Source organism: Cebus imitator, unplaced genomic scaffold (genome assembly GCF_001604975.1).
Source record: "Cebus imitator isolate Cc_AM_T3 unplaced genomic scaffold, Cebus_imitator-1.0 Scaffold106, whole genome shotgun sequence".
Lineage (NCBI taxonomy): Eukaryota > Metazoa > Chordata > Mammalia > Primates > Cebidae > Cebus > Cebus imitator.
The window spans coordinates 3,364,954-3,379,674 of record NW_016107421.1 but is presented as its reverse complement, the minus strand read 5'-3'; positions in this window follow the sequence as shown (position 1 = coordinate 3,379,674).

Here is a 14,721-nt window from a genome sequence, read left to right as displayed (position 1 = left end):
ATGGGGGCTAGGAGAATGATTGCATTTTTCTTCAGTTTGGGGCTATTATGAATGATTCTGCTGTGGACATCTGTGTCCGTCTCTCTGCACACATTGCTGTTAGCATATGCCTGGGAGGACAGCTGCTCGCCCCAGAGCATCATCATATGAGGTCACAGTGCTACCAAGTTTACTGCAGCAGTTGCTCCAATTTCATCACCAGCAGCAATGCATGGAAATGCCCACTACTCCACATCTTCCCACCATGGTGTGGTCAGCCATTTTCATCGTCCCCACTCGAGTGTGTGGCGCAGTATGACATCATGGTTTTAATTTCCTCTTTTCTGAGGACTACTGGGGCTGCACATCTTTTCATATGCGTAGTGATCATTTGGATATTACCGTATCTTTTAATAAAACTCCTGCTGAGTTGGTAGTCTATTTTTCCATTGGGTTGTCTATTTCTTTCTAATTTTATATTTCTAGTTAGAAGCTGTTTGCAGGGGCATGGTTGTGAGTATTTTCTCCCACTCTTTAGCTTCCTTCTCACTGTCATAATGGTATCTTTGAATGAAAATAAGTTCCTGTGGTGGCTCATGCCTGTAATTCCAGCACTTTGGGAGGCCAAGGCAGGTGGATCACCTGAGATCAGGAGTTTGACATCGGCCTGACCAACATGGTGAAACCCCATCTCTACTAAAAGTACAAAAATTAGCTGGGCGTGGTGGTGGGCGCCTGTAATCCCAGCTACTCGGGAGGCTGAGGCAGGAAAATCACTTGAACTCAGCAGGTGGAGGTTGCAGTGAGCCAAGATCACACCATTGCACTCCATCCCGGGTGATAGAGTGAAACTCCGTCTCAGAAAAAAAGAGAGAGAAAAGAAAAGAAGTTCTTAATGTTAAGGTAACTTGGCTTACCAACTTTGTCTTTGTGGTTACAGTTTTTTGTGTCCTATGTAAGACCTCTTTGCCTACCTCAAGATTATGACACTATTGTTTCTAACAACTTTCAGAAGCTTTTATTTTAAGTTCCGGGTACGTGGGCAGGATGTGCAGGTTTGTTACATAAGTAGATGTGTGCCATGGTGGTTTGCTGCACCTATCAACCCATCACTTAGGTATTAAGCCAAGAATGCATTCCCTGTTTTCCCTAATGTTCTCCCCTAACCCACCCTCCTCCAATAGGCCCGTATGTGATGATCCCCCTATGTGTCTGTGTTCTCACGGTTCAGCTCCCACTTATAAGTGAGAACATGCAGGGTTTGGTTTTCTGTTCCTGCGTTAGTTTTCTGAGGATAATAGCTTCTGGCTTCACCCATGTCCCTGCCAAGGATATGATCTCATCCTTTTTATGGCTGCATAGTATTCCATGGTGTATATGTACCACATTTTCTTTATCCAGTCTATCATTGATGAGCACTTGGGTTGATTCCATGTCTTTGCTATTGTGAATAGTGCTGCAATGAACATACTCGTGCATGTATCTTTATAAAAGTATGATTTATATTCCTTTAGGAATATAATGTAATGGGATTGCTGGGTCAAATGGTATTTCCGACTGTAAATCTTTAAGGAATCATCACAGTGTCTTCCACAATGGTTGAACTGATTTACATTCCCACCAATGGTGTAAAAACATTCCTATTTGTCTACTTTTCAGAAGATTTATTGTTCCACTTACCACATTTATATCTTCCAGTTTGCCTGGAATTGATTTTTGTTTATAGTTCAAGTTTTATTTAATAGCCACATGAATATGTGATTGACCCAATGACCCAGCACCATTTATTGAAAAGGCTGTTCTCTTCCCACTATTTTGCAGGGTCCTGTATCATTAAAAACCAGTATTTAAAAGAACAACAACAACAAACAATGAAAATGTTTATGTAGACAGCGATTTACTTACAAATCCTCTATTCTGATCTATTGCTTGTATCATTCTGCTGATACCACATTGACTTGAGCACTGTAGCCTTACAGTAATGGTCTGCATCCATAGAGTACGTCATCCCGCCTTGTTTTTCTCCAAAGTGTCTTAGATATGCTTGACATTTTGCATTTCTAAAGGAATTTATAATCAACTTATGCATTTCCACCAAAAAAAGCTAATATTTTAATGTGGATTATATCGAATCTATAGATAAATTTGAGAAGAACAGACATCTTTACATTACTGACTTTTCCAGTCCATGAAAGTGATATTTCCGAGCATTTGTTTTAGCCATTAAATATTCTTAATGATGTTTTGTAATTTTCTGTATAGATATCTTACACATTTTTCCTTAGATTTACTTTTAGGTATTTGATAATTTTGCATTATAAATTACATTTTGAGGTTTTCCTTTATACCTGTTTGTTTCTGATATATAGAAATAATTTACATTTTGAATTAGTTTTATATCCAGCAACAAATCAAACTTATTATCTAACTTTAATTATTTATTTTTAGATTCTATGTTTTGTTTTTTAAATTTCTATAGGCATATTTCCTTTGAAAAATGACAGTTTTATTTATTTGTTTGCAATTCTCATAGCTTTTTGTTTCTCTTGCTTTATTGCACTGCCTTGGCCATTTAGTTATGATGTTGACTAGATGTGATCATAGAAGACATCCTTGTTTCAGACTGCAGCAGGAAAATGTTCAACATTTTATCATTTAGTACAAAGGCTGATGCAGTTTTGAAACTATACTTTCTCAGATTTTGTGTGCTAAGAATGTTTATCATGCATGGTTGCGGACTTGTAGCACATACTCTTTCTGCCTCCGTGGAGATCATCATATGACTTTCTCCTTTTGTTACCATAGTTGATTTCACTGAATGATTTTTAATTGACTTTTTAATGAGATAATTATTGATTCACATACTTAAATAATACAGAGAGATCCTGTGTGCATTTTGCCCAATCTCCCCCAACAGTAACATTTTGCACAACTATGGTATAATATCACCAATACAATACGCAAATTTTATTCAGACTTTGGCAGTTTTGCTTGTACTCATTTGCGTGTGTATATGTGTATGTATTAAGTTTTATCATCTTTTCAGGTTTGTGTATCCATGACCACAGTCAAGATACAGAGGAACAATTCCAACCCCACAAGGATTTCTCATGCTGTCCAGTTCTAACCACATGTACTACCTTCCTACCCCTCTTCCTTTAACCCTTGGCAACCAAGAATCCACCCTCCATTTCTAAAATTGCATAAAATTATATAAATGGAATAAACAGTTTGATACCTCTTAGGACTGGCTTTTTTCACTCAGCATAATTCCATAAGAATAAGTCCCAGGTTGTTGCATGTATCAAAGCTTCACTGCTTTTTATTGTTTGATAGTATTTTATGGTACAGGTTCACCACAGTTTGTCTAATTATTCACCTGTTGAAGGACAGCTGGGTTCATTCTAATTTTTAGCTGTTACAAAGTTTCTATGAGGATTTGTATATAGATTTTTGTGTAAATATATTTTCAGTGAAAAACTGAGATAATGGCCCAAGAATGCAACTGCTGGTTCTATGTATGTTTAGCTTTATGGGAAACTGTCAAGATGATCAAACCATTTTCCATAATGGCAGCACCATTTTACATTCCCAACTGCAGTGTATGAATGATCCAGTTTCTCCACATTCTTGTCAGCATTTGGTATTGTCACAACTTTTTATCTGATATATATGTAATCATTGATTGCATGAATGTGGTTAAACCAGTGTTTCATTTTAAAGTACAAGGTTATGTTTATAGTGTATTATTATTTGAATATCATTTTAGTTTCTCTAGTAATATTTGGCTTAGAATATTTGCATCTATGTTCTTAAATGAGACTTGTTTTATAACTTTCTTCTCTTGCAATATTTTTGTTAGGTCTTATATCAAGACCTCATAAAATCAGTAGCAAAATATTCTTTCTTTTTCTGTTATTTGCAAGAATTTCTGTAATATTAGTATTATATTTTCTTAAAGGTTTAGTAGCATTCATGAGTAAATCCATCTGTATAGAAAGGATTTTAATTTCTTAATGCATTTAAGACTATTCAGATTTTCTATTTCTTCTAGTGTCAGTTTTGGTAAGTTGTGTTTTTAAGGAATTTGTCTATTTCATCTAGATTTTCAAATTTATCAGCATAAAGTTTTTCAGTATATCTTCCTACTAACTTTAATATCTGTAAGACCTGAAATGGTGTCCTACTTTTAATTCTTTGATGTTAGTTATTTGTGCCTTTTCTCTTTTTTCCCTCAATCAGTTTCATCAGGGCTTTATCTTTCCTTTAAAAAAAAATTCCAAGAGGCAGTTTTTTTATTTGATGGCTATCTTGATTGTAATTTTTTTTACTTTATTAATTTCTGCTCTTATCTCTATCATTTCTTTCCCTCTGTTTCTTGGGATTTAACTTGCTGCTATTTTTCTTAACTTCTTGAGGACAGTTAACTCATTCATTTTTACTCTATTTTCTTTTGACTATATAGATTTAGACCCATACAATTTTTTCTGGAAATCTATCTCTTGATAGGTACTAAGATTTTGCTTTAATCTCCAAGTATAAAATATCATTATGATGCATTTTAGAGTATACATATATGCATGTAGAATTACAGGGCATATATCAAAATCAGTATGGGAATGCTTATTTTCTTTGTCACTTTCCAGGCTTTTCCTATGTAGTACATACTACATTTGCAATTAGAATACAATATATATATTTTTAAGAACTATGATGGACAAGTGTAAATTAAAAGAAATTAGATCACAATTCTAAAATGGAGACTTGGGTCACAATAATGTTCTGTGTGAACGCATGGTAGACTGAAATGGCTTTAAAAGTTCCATAAATTGAGTAACTGTGGAAAAGCAGATTCAGTAGTGTCTCAGTCCTGATGTTCATTTTAATTTTTGTACGAAAACCTTATCTCTGTATGTCCTTAGGGAGCACATCTGGAATCCTAGGATAGGTTTTTGAAAAGCAAGTAACCTGTTTAGCAATGGGAAATGTGAGTTTTAAGGAATCAATTAATTATTTTAAATATTATAGAAAACATTACAAAATCTTGTATCTAGTTAGCTAAACAATGGCCTGGAAAGTGAAGGGATGCATCACCTTAACATATCTGTAGAATGAAATCACTGGAGGAGAACAAATAGAAGGAAAAGGGACTGCACAGTTTCAGCCCCTGGAAACCCCACCTGCACCCCCAACCAGCAGCCACTGCTCTCTCCAGTCTGGCTTAGCATCCTGTCACACTCGAAGGCCTAGGATCGGGTGTCCAAGCATGAGCTTGTCTCAAAGAGGAGACCCAGTGAGACAAAAGTGAACGATTCCTGGGATAACCACCCCAACACACACACACACACACACACACACACACACACACACACGCATGCACCCCTACCCAGCTGGCCAAGCCCACAGTGCTGCCTGTCCTGGCTGGTTCCCTTTGTGCTCTGCACTATCTCTTCTCTGAACCCAGTACCCCAATATCTGCTTCATGGGGACCACCCTCTGCTTCCACAGCAGCCATCAGACCTCCAGGATCCTAAGAAAATGGGAATATTGGATGCATAGCAAGGTCAGTTCTGACCATGTCTAGAGAAATGTGACCAGAATGAGATAGGGAAGGTGAAGGACAAGGCTCACTCTTGATAAGACGCAGGAGCGAGGCCACATGCTGAAGCCTCTTCCCTGGGATCGGTAGAAACTGATAGACACAAAACTGCCAGCAGATTCCCAAGCTCACAGTGAGCTTGAGCTCTGCCTGCTGCCTCCGACCCTGTGGAGTGAGCACCACCACCTGCTACTTCCAACACAATACACCCAGAGGTGTGGCACTTGCCCTGCTGGCCAGGCTCCAGTGCATATGGGGCTCAGAGGAGTGGGGAGACCACATTGTGGGGCAGTGAGGCCTGGGTGGAAGCTGATACCAGCTAGAAGCCAACGCCTCCCCACGGCACACACTTGGTGGCTGTGCAGGGACCTGCACTTGGCCAAGCAACCCCCAAGGCTCCCTGAGCACAGCGTGTTGTCCCCAGAGGTGAGATTGGTGACACCCGACTCAAACAGCCAGAGCAGGCGTGATAGCTCCGTCTTGAAAGACAGGTTTTACTCCAAGTGGAAACTAATTGATTCTCCCTTAGCCATTTTCCCAATTTGCTAGAATTCTACAACTGACAGATCAGCAAATGGAGAGGTTACTTTTATATAAAACAGTGAGCCATAGTCATCAAAGGGTTCTCTAAGGAAAATTTAATTACATCCTCCCCAACAAGACATACAAAATACCCTTGCCTAGCTTTTGTGTGTTTATTTATACGAGGCACAATGCCCACGTCCTGTGACATTAGTATTTCTCTTCACATCACTGGAAAGATGAGTACTTTGGAACTGGTTGGAGCAAATTATAATGCACCCAGCCAGGGCCTTTTGTTACGCAGCCCTTCGACGTGGTGCCTGCCTGGCCCTCTGAAAGCCCAGGGACCACTGGAGTTCATTTGAGAACACTCTACCTCAAGTTGGTCGTGCAAATTATTTCTGCTCTATGCAGAGAGTCTTTTTATTTTCCTCATGACATCGAGTGACTTTGAATCTTGCATAATACGTACTCACACATACACAGGGGAAAGGATTATGGCACTCCCAGGATTAAATAATGCTGATAATAATGAGCTGATGAAACTGGGACCATCGAGGTTTGCTGTGTGTCCCTGGGGCACTGTAGTACCATGTCCAGTTGGGGAGGAACTTCTGGACTGCCCAAGCTGGCTTTCTTCTGCAGATGTTTCTGTGCCGTCCTCCAAATGCTTAGCATCTGGATTTGGGATACCTTGGGCCTGGTGAAGCCAGCTCCTGCCTTTTCTCCTGGGTCCAGGAAAGGGAGGAGTATAGATCTTTCCGAGGTCAACCAAGGCAAAGGTGGCAACCAGACAACAAAGGATCTCCACTGCTGCTCCATAGGCCTATCCTCCTAGCCTTAGCAGTGACCTTGCTGCTAGCCAGTCCGCCCTACACCCTTTGCTCTGCAAGGAACCCAGCCTCTCCTGCACCCAACATTGATCAAACTGCCAGCAGGCACAGGTACACAAGCAGCAGCAGAGAGCTTGCCACCCTGCAGTGATTGGCACCAGCTCTTCTCACCAGCATTGCTCCTCCAGTGGCCAAGGGTGCCCAAGCAGAGATGCTGGTCACTCGGCTCAAGGCCTCCCTCCCTGGTGAAGCTGGCAACATCCCTCCTTCCTCCAGGAGCACGGTGAGAGCCGGATGCAGAGATGGACCGTCGGGCACCTGCCCAGGGGTCCAGTTGAAAGGGACCCCAACACAACACTGGGGTCACAGTGCCCTCAAGTGGAGACTTGAGAGGACTGCTCTCCATCCATTCCAGATTAAGCACATGCTCTAGGATGACCCATGCACGTCAGAAATCTCTTATTGTAAACATAAAGATGGAGGCATGTCATTTTGTGGATAAGTATATTTATTTGTTAGTAGGAAATAGGCTATTTGCCATCTCTAATAAGTAAATGCTGGACAAATATTTAAAGAATGCCCACTTTGGGCCTGCTTGGGGGACCTCCACACCTCCTCCTGCTGCTGCCTTCCCAGCCACTCTGCAGATGCTCACAGGAATGGCCACCTGTGAGTAAGCAGGATGTATGTCTCTTCCTTGGGACCTGGAACCTCTCGGGATGGGCTGGACTTGCTAGGAAGGGGAAGGAAGGGTGACTAGGACTGAAAGAAATACTCATTTAATGAACATTTTTAATTAAACCCTCACTGGGCCTAGTTTCTGCAAGGCCCCAGTTGCTGGCAACCTTGTGATGTACAGTGTGGTTCTGAAGTGTGGGATGACTGAGGGCTGGCTGGATGTCGGTCAAGGCACGGCACAGCCTCGAGGAGTGCCTGGAGCCGGGAGCCACCGTAAGGGAATTCTCAGCCACTGTCTGAGGCTGCTTATGTCCCATAGGAGATGCACAACACAGGTAACGAGTGTATTCTGATGCCTCCCTTGTGGGTCTCACCTGGTCATCAGCCACTGACCTTTTCTCCTGGCTTCTCATCACCTGCCAAGTGCTGCCCAGAAAGAAAGTACAAGGCTTTGGCTTAAAGGTGGACCCCAGAGGTCCCGACAGCTGGAGGCTCCCACTCACGGCTCCCCTTAGAGCAGAAGCACTCGTTCCTTCTTTTTTGTTGTTGTTTCGTGGTTTGAAGTTTTACTGTTGGATACTAATTGTGCGTATTCATGGGGTACAGTGTGGTGGTCCAATATCTGCCCTCCTGTGTTCATTGCAGCACCATTCACAATAGTCAAGATATGGAATCTACCCAAGAGTCCATCCACAGAGGGAGGGATTAAAAGAACGTGGTATATACACAGATAGATTACTACTCCACCATAAACCTCAGAAAATTTTTTTCAGTGACATGGATGATCCTAGAAGACACGGTCTTAAGTGGAATTAGCCAAGCACAGAAGGGCAAGGCCGCATGTTCCTTCTGGATGGAAGGTCCAGGCAGAGCCCCCCGCACTGGCCGCAGAGGGCTCACTATCACACAGCGGAACCAGTGTCAGCGCCACAGCTGCCTGTCTGGGCCACTCCCAACTGTGCCCCGAGTATCCCCACACAGAGATCTCTGTGCATTGCTGCATCGGTGTCTGCTAGGTAGGTTCCCGAAAGTGGCACAGCTGCGTGGAGGCTCACACATGCAGAAGGTGGTGTGAAGAATAAAGCCATAGACCAGGGGACCAGGCTGGCTCCTGCCAGCCCTCCAAGGGGGGTGTCTCCTGGACAATGGATACCCCCAGCACAGAACACCTGTCAATCATTCCTGCCATCAGGGGAACTGCCCAAAGGCCGGTGTGTGCCAAACGGAGAAAAGCAAGGCCTGGGTGGAGACATTTCCTGAATTGTCATGTCTGCAAATGCCTTCAGGGGAACCCCAACACTGGTTGGTTCCACCTTCCCCCAGATCACTTTTCAGCTGGAAAAGCAAGCACACCACAGTGACTGCAAGCACAGGAGGACACCTGTGTCACTGCGAGCACACCATGCCTGTGTCACTGTACTGCAAGCACACCACCACGCCTGTGTCACTGTGAGCACACCACCACGCCCGTGTCACTGCAAGCACACCACCACGCCCGTGTCACTGCCAGCACACCTCCACGCCCGTGTCACTGCAAGCACACCACCACGCCCGTGTCACTGCCAGCACACCACCACGCCCGTGTCACTGCGAGCACACCACCACGCCCGTGTCACTGCCAGCACACCACCACGCCCGTGTCACTGCACTACGAGCACACCACGACGCCCGTGTCACTGCACTATGAGCACACCACGACACCCGTGTCACTGCCAGCACACCACGACGCCCGTGTCACTGCCAGCACACCACGACGCCCGTGTCACTGCACTACGAGCACACCACGACACCCGTGTCACTGCGAGCACACCACGACGCCCGTGTCACTGCACTACGAGCACACCACGACGCCCGTGTCACTGCCAGCACACCACCACGCCCGTGTCACTGCCAGCACACCACCACGCCCGTGTCACTGCAAGCACACCACCACGCCCGTGTCACTGCCAGCACACCACCACGCCCGTGTCACTGCCAGCACACCACCACGCCCGTGTCACTGCCAGCACACCACGACGCCCGTGTCACTGCGAGCACACCACGACGCCCGTGTCACTGCCAGCACACCACGACGTCCATGTCACTGCACTATGAGCACACCACGACGCCCGTGTCACTGCAAGCACACCACGACGCCCGTGTCACTGCGAGCACACCACGACGCCCGTGTCACTGCACTGCCAGCACACCACGACGCCCGTGTTACTGCGAGCACACCACCACGCCTGTGTCACTGTGAGCATACCATGATGCTTGTGTCACTGCGAGCACACCATGACGCCCGTGTCACTGCAAGCACACCATGACACTTGTGTCACTGCGAGCTCACCACCACGCCCGTGTCACTGCGAGCCCACCATGACACTTGTGTCACTGCGAGCACACCACAATGTCTGTATCACTGCAAGCACAAGAGGAGCCTCTGTCACTGTGCATGTAAAAAGCCCCAGGACCTCCCAGCCACAACAGACACAAAAGGGAAGAAGAAAGCAGCACGGAAGCAAATGTCAGGGAAAAGCTGAAATGAACTCCAAATATCTTGAGAGTAGAAAAAATGCTTTCATCAGATTTTAATTCCATGTCCTCATCACTGGTGGGATGAACATTTTTAAAAGGCAGCTCCACAGAATGTTGCTGAAATCATCTTCACACCCCATGCCTCAGATGATCTGAGAGGGCACCTCTGCCACCACCCTTTGGGCCACTGTTAGGATGCTGAGCTGAGCTTCAGGAAAACACCAGAATTAAGTCAACATGGGCAATGTGGAGTGGCCCTTCTAACTGCAAGGGAGCCAGGAAGTTGTTGTCCTTACAAGTCACTGTGAGGCTGAAAAATAAGCTCTAGAAATAGCATTTTAAAGGGAGCGGCTCAAACAGCACTGGCTCAGGGGCAAGGATCTGCAGGCACCACCTCTGCTGGTCTCCCTCCTCACCACGTCAACTCTCCTTTGGATGGTGCCTTTTGCAGGCTCCACCTCCTGCGTGCCTGCATGCCTGGGGCACTGTCTGAGGAGCAAGGGGGTCTGCTTGAGATGCGTACTCTGTAGGGGCTCTTCTCGTGCTGGATGTTGAAGAGGGAAGTCCTAAGCACTGACAATCCAGGAATCGACAAATCCATCTGAAAGTGTCCTCCTTAAATCTCAGAAACTCTAAGGACAGGACTGCTTAGCATAGGCAGTACCATGTGTACGGGATGGAAAGACTCATGTGAGGCAGAAGGACCTGACTCAGGACAAACATTTCTGACGGTCAAGTGAAGGCTCCATCCCACCATCACCCCACCCCATCCCTCCTAACCTTGCCCTCACTTTATTACAGGTGTGGGCTGCAATGGTGTCAGAAGGGGGTGCAGAAAGGGAGGGGATTATACAGTGGGAAAGACATAACCTCTTTTAGCCTCTGTGATAACTTACACACAGGACAATATTAGCAAGTTAAGCCTGCAAGAGCTGACGTTTGAAGAGGTGCGATATTAACCAGACAGGCTTCATATTTGGGTGGATGTGGAAGAAACGCCTAGGGATAGAAAACTTGACATTGGACCCTTCTCCTTCTCGCCTTATTAGAACGAGGGATCTGACATGCCTTCCCCAAAGCTAAATAAATGTGTGTTTGTATTTTAAAATAAAAAGCTAAAGTCATGTGTGTCCATGACTTTCTCTTTGTCTTGGCCAATTATAGTAGAATATGACAGGTACACTGACCTTACCAAACCACCACCCCTGCCATGTAGAGGGGCACGCACACACACTTCAGTTGACGTATCCAATTTGGGGGAGAGGGTTGACATATATAATTGGGAATGTGACATCCTAATGACTTCCACGGACTGCAGAGAGAGGCACAAGGACCCCTTGAACCAGGTGGAGTTTCCAAGCCTTCCTCCTGTTGCCTAGGTGAATCCCTATGGAATGGAGATTGTCGGGGTGATGAGGAGCTGGGTCAGGAGAGTGGGGCTGATAGGAGTATATTGGGGCCAATAAAATCTTCTTGAAAGCTGGTTTCTTGGAGACAAGTTGGGGACATTACACCGCTGGCTTCCAGGGTGTCCTGCTGGCATTATTAGGCCAATAAACCTCCTCAGATTCTCTCTCCTTGCACTTTACCCCAGGAGCCCAGCAGCTGACAGCTGTGAAGCCGTTGGGTGGTGGGGGAGCGCTGGTAGGGACAGCATGATGTGGCCTCACATTGCAACCTCCCAGAGAGCCCTCGGACAGCTGTAGGTCAATAAAACATCCTCAGACCCTGCCCACTGGGCCCCATCTTCTCTGTCCAGGGCCCCTAGGATTGCAGGGCAGACAGAGCTGGTAAATGGGGACAGAAAGGCTCACTGCACAAAAGGAAGGCTCATTGCACAAAACAGATGCCTGTTAACTAGAAAGAGTTCACAGGGAGCCCCTGCAGACGCCATCAGGAGACACCATGGAGAGAGAGCAGTAGATTATGCATGTCACCTGGAGCAAAAAGAATGGAAGATCTGGATTGGGCTTAAAGAAACTGACCAGGACCCCAGTGCCTGTGAGGGCACCTGGCAGAACCCAATGTGCTGGTTGCCTGGGAGATGGTCGCCTGCAGCACCAGGATCCCACATGTGCCATGCTGCGCCCTCTCCCTGGGCAGCGCCTCTTGGTGTTGGGTGTGCTGATTTGTTTTTTTTGTTTGTTTTGTTTTTTGTTTTGTTTTTTGACACGGAGTTGCGCTCTTGTTGCCCAGGCTGGAGTGCCATGATACGATCTCAGCTCATCACAACCTCCACCTCCCGGGTCAAGCGATTCTCCTACCTCAGCCCCCTAAGTAGCTGGAATTGCAGGCATGTGTCATCACGCCCAGCTAATTTTTTTATATTTTTAGTAGAGAATGGGCTTTCACCACGTTGGTTAGGGACATGCTTTTGATTGACTTTCCTGAGGCTCGTGTTAATATGCGGATTCTTTATCAGCGGGTCAAGGCAGGAGCCCAAGCTACTGCATTTCTAATTAAGTCTTTGGGTGATATTCATGCTGCAGGTCCCCATAAACACCCTTAGAAATACAGGATCACGTCCTCCACCCCAGGCCTACTGTATCAGAATCTGCCATTTATGACATCCTCAGGTGACTCAAGTACACATTAAGATTTCAGATGTTCTGTTTAGACACCCAGTCTTATGCACTGGAAATCAGAAAGAGGGGAAACTGAAGAAAGTTGCAGGCATTCTTGCCACCAGACAAATGGCCAGAGGGCCCTTATGAATGGACCATGCCTAGGAGCAGCTTAGGATGTAGTATCCAACCTGCCGACTGAATTGCCTGTCCATGGCTGACAGCTGCTATGGTTTGAATGTATCCCGTTGCCAAGGTGATAGTATTAAGAGGTGGGGCCTTTAAGAGGTGATTAGGCCATGGGGACTCCTCCCACGTGAACAGGATTAGGTACCCCTATAAAAGGGGGTGACAAGGAGTTTGTCTCACCTCCCCTTCCACCTTCCACCAAGAGAGGACACAGCCAGAAGGCCCTCGCCAGACACCAGACATCAGAGCCTTCATCTTGGACTTCCTGGCCTCCAGAACTGTGGGAAATAAATTTCTATTTTTCATAAATTACCCAGTCTCAGGTATTCTGTTGTATCAGCACAGAACAGACTAAGACAATCACCATCCATCTGGTGGAAACTACACTACAATGGATTTGTACCCTGACAGCTGAAATACCAAGAAGATGGCTCCATAGGGTCCCTTAGTTTGCCCACTTCAAGTATAATGAGTTACAGGTGCTCAGGCATTTGCTAAGGTGAGGACAATAACTGGAACCCAGTGGAGATGGATCAGATACGGTGGCTGAGAGGCAGGTGGGTTCTTCAAAGCTCAGCAGCACTTGCCATTTAAAATCCATTTCCCAGTCAGCAGGACCTGGAGGAGGCTGGTATTCTACTCAGGAAAACTGTTTGCAAAGACAACACTCAGACTCCCAGAGAATTCCTGGCAGACAACACCCTGGCTCTCACCTTGCCTACAGAAACATATGCCAACTCTAGTGCTCATAATCCAAGCACCTTTTAAAAAAACTGCTATAAAATGCAATATAATGAACCAATTATCCTTAAAGCAAGAGCCTATGGGATTTTTACCTTTGGACTGGCCTCCTCCTTACTGCTTCCTTAATAAATTTCATACCTGGAGAGACATTGATGTAGCAGTAACTTAATTTAACTTTCTTCTTGTTTACTTTCATAGAGGTTGAATTTTTTTCTATATTCTGGAATATTCTGTGAATATTCTTGTCATATTGGCTTAGAGTACCTATTCACATGTTGAAAATATCACTCTTTCTGGTTGTTTTATGTAATGCAAATGTTCTTTCCTGGTCTGCCTTTGGCTTTTGATTCCACATACAAATATCTGCATATAAATATCTGCCATTTTTACCTAATCAAATTTGTTCATTTTCCCACCCTAAGGTTTTTTAAAATTCTCCTTTAATTTACTTTATGGCTTTTATAGCTTCATTTAAAATCTAGTTAATACATCTGGAATATATTTCTGTGTGTGCTCTTAGTTAAGAAACTAACTGTACTTCTTTTCCAATCAACAGGCATTCACCCCAATACTGTTTACCAAATTATCTATTCTTTCTATTACTGATTTTAAATTCCATGATATATTAATCGATGAAAAGGAATGTTCTAAAACAAGTATGATGCTCTTTGAAAAGGTCATAAAGGAAAAATATGAATGTGGTTATTACAGGGATGTAGAATTATCTGTAGATTTATTATTTTCTGTTTCTGTGTATTTTCTGATCCCCTATCACGAAGGTATAATATATTTAGATGTTTATTTGTGTTTAAGGTTTAATGCTTCCAAGTTGTGATAGCATGGGTGTGCGTGCGTGTGCATGCATGTGTACGTGTGTGTCTTTGTCCACATGTCCAAACCCCTGGGCTTGCCTAGGTGTACACATTCCAATGGCCTCTGCCAGGTGCTGCCGAGGGAAGCCCCTGAGGTTAAGATTCAGTTTTCACTGACCTATCCATATGCTTTCTCGTGATTGTCCTTATGCCTGAGCAGATGTACAGGCAGGATAACTGATTGAGCTGGGTGTCATTTATGTTTGCAAAATTAAGTGAAGACA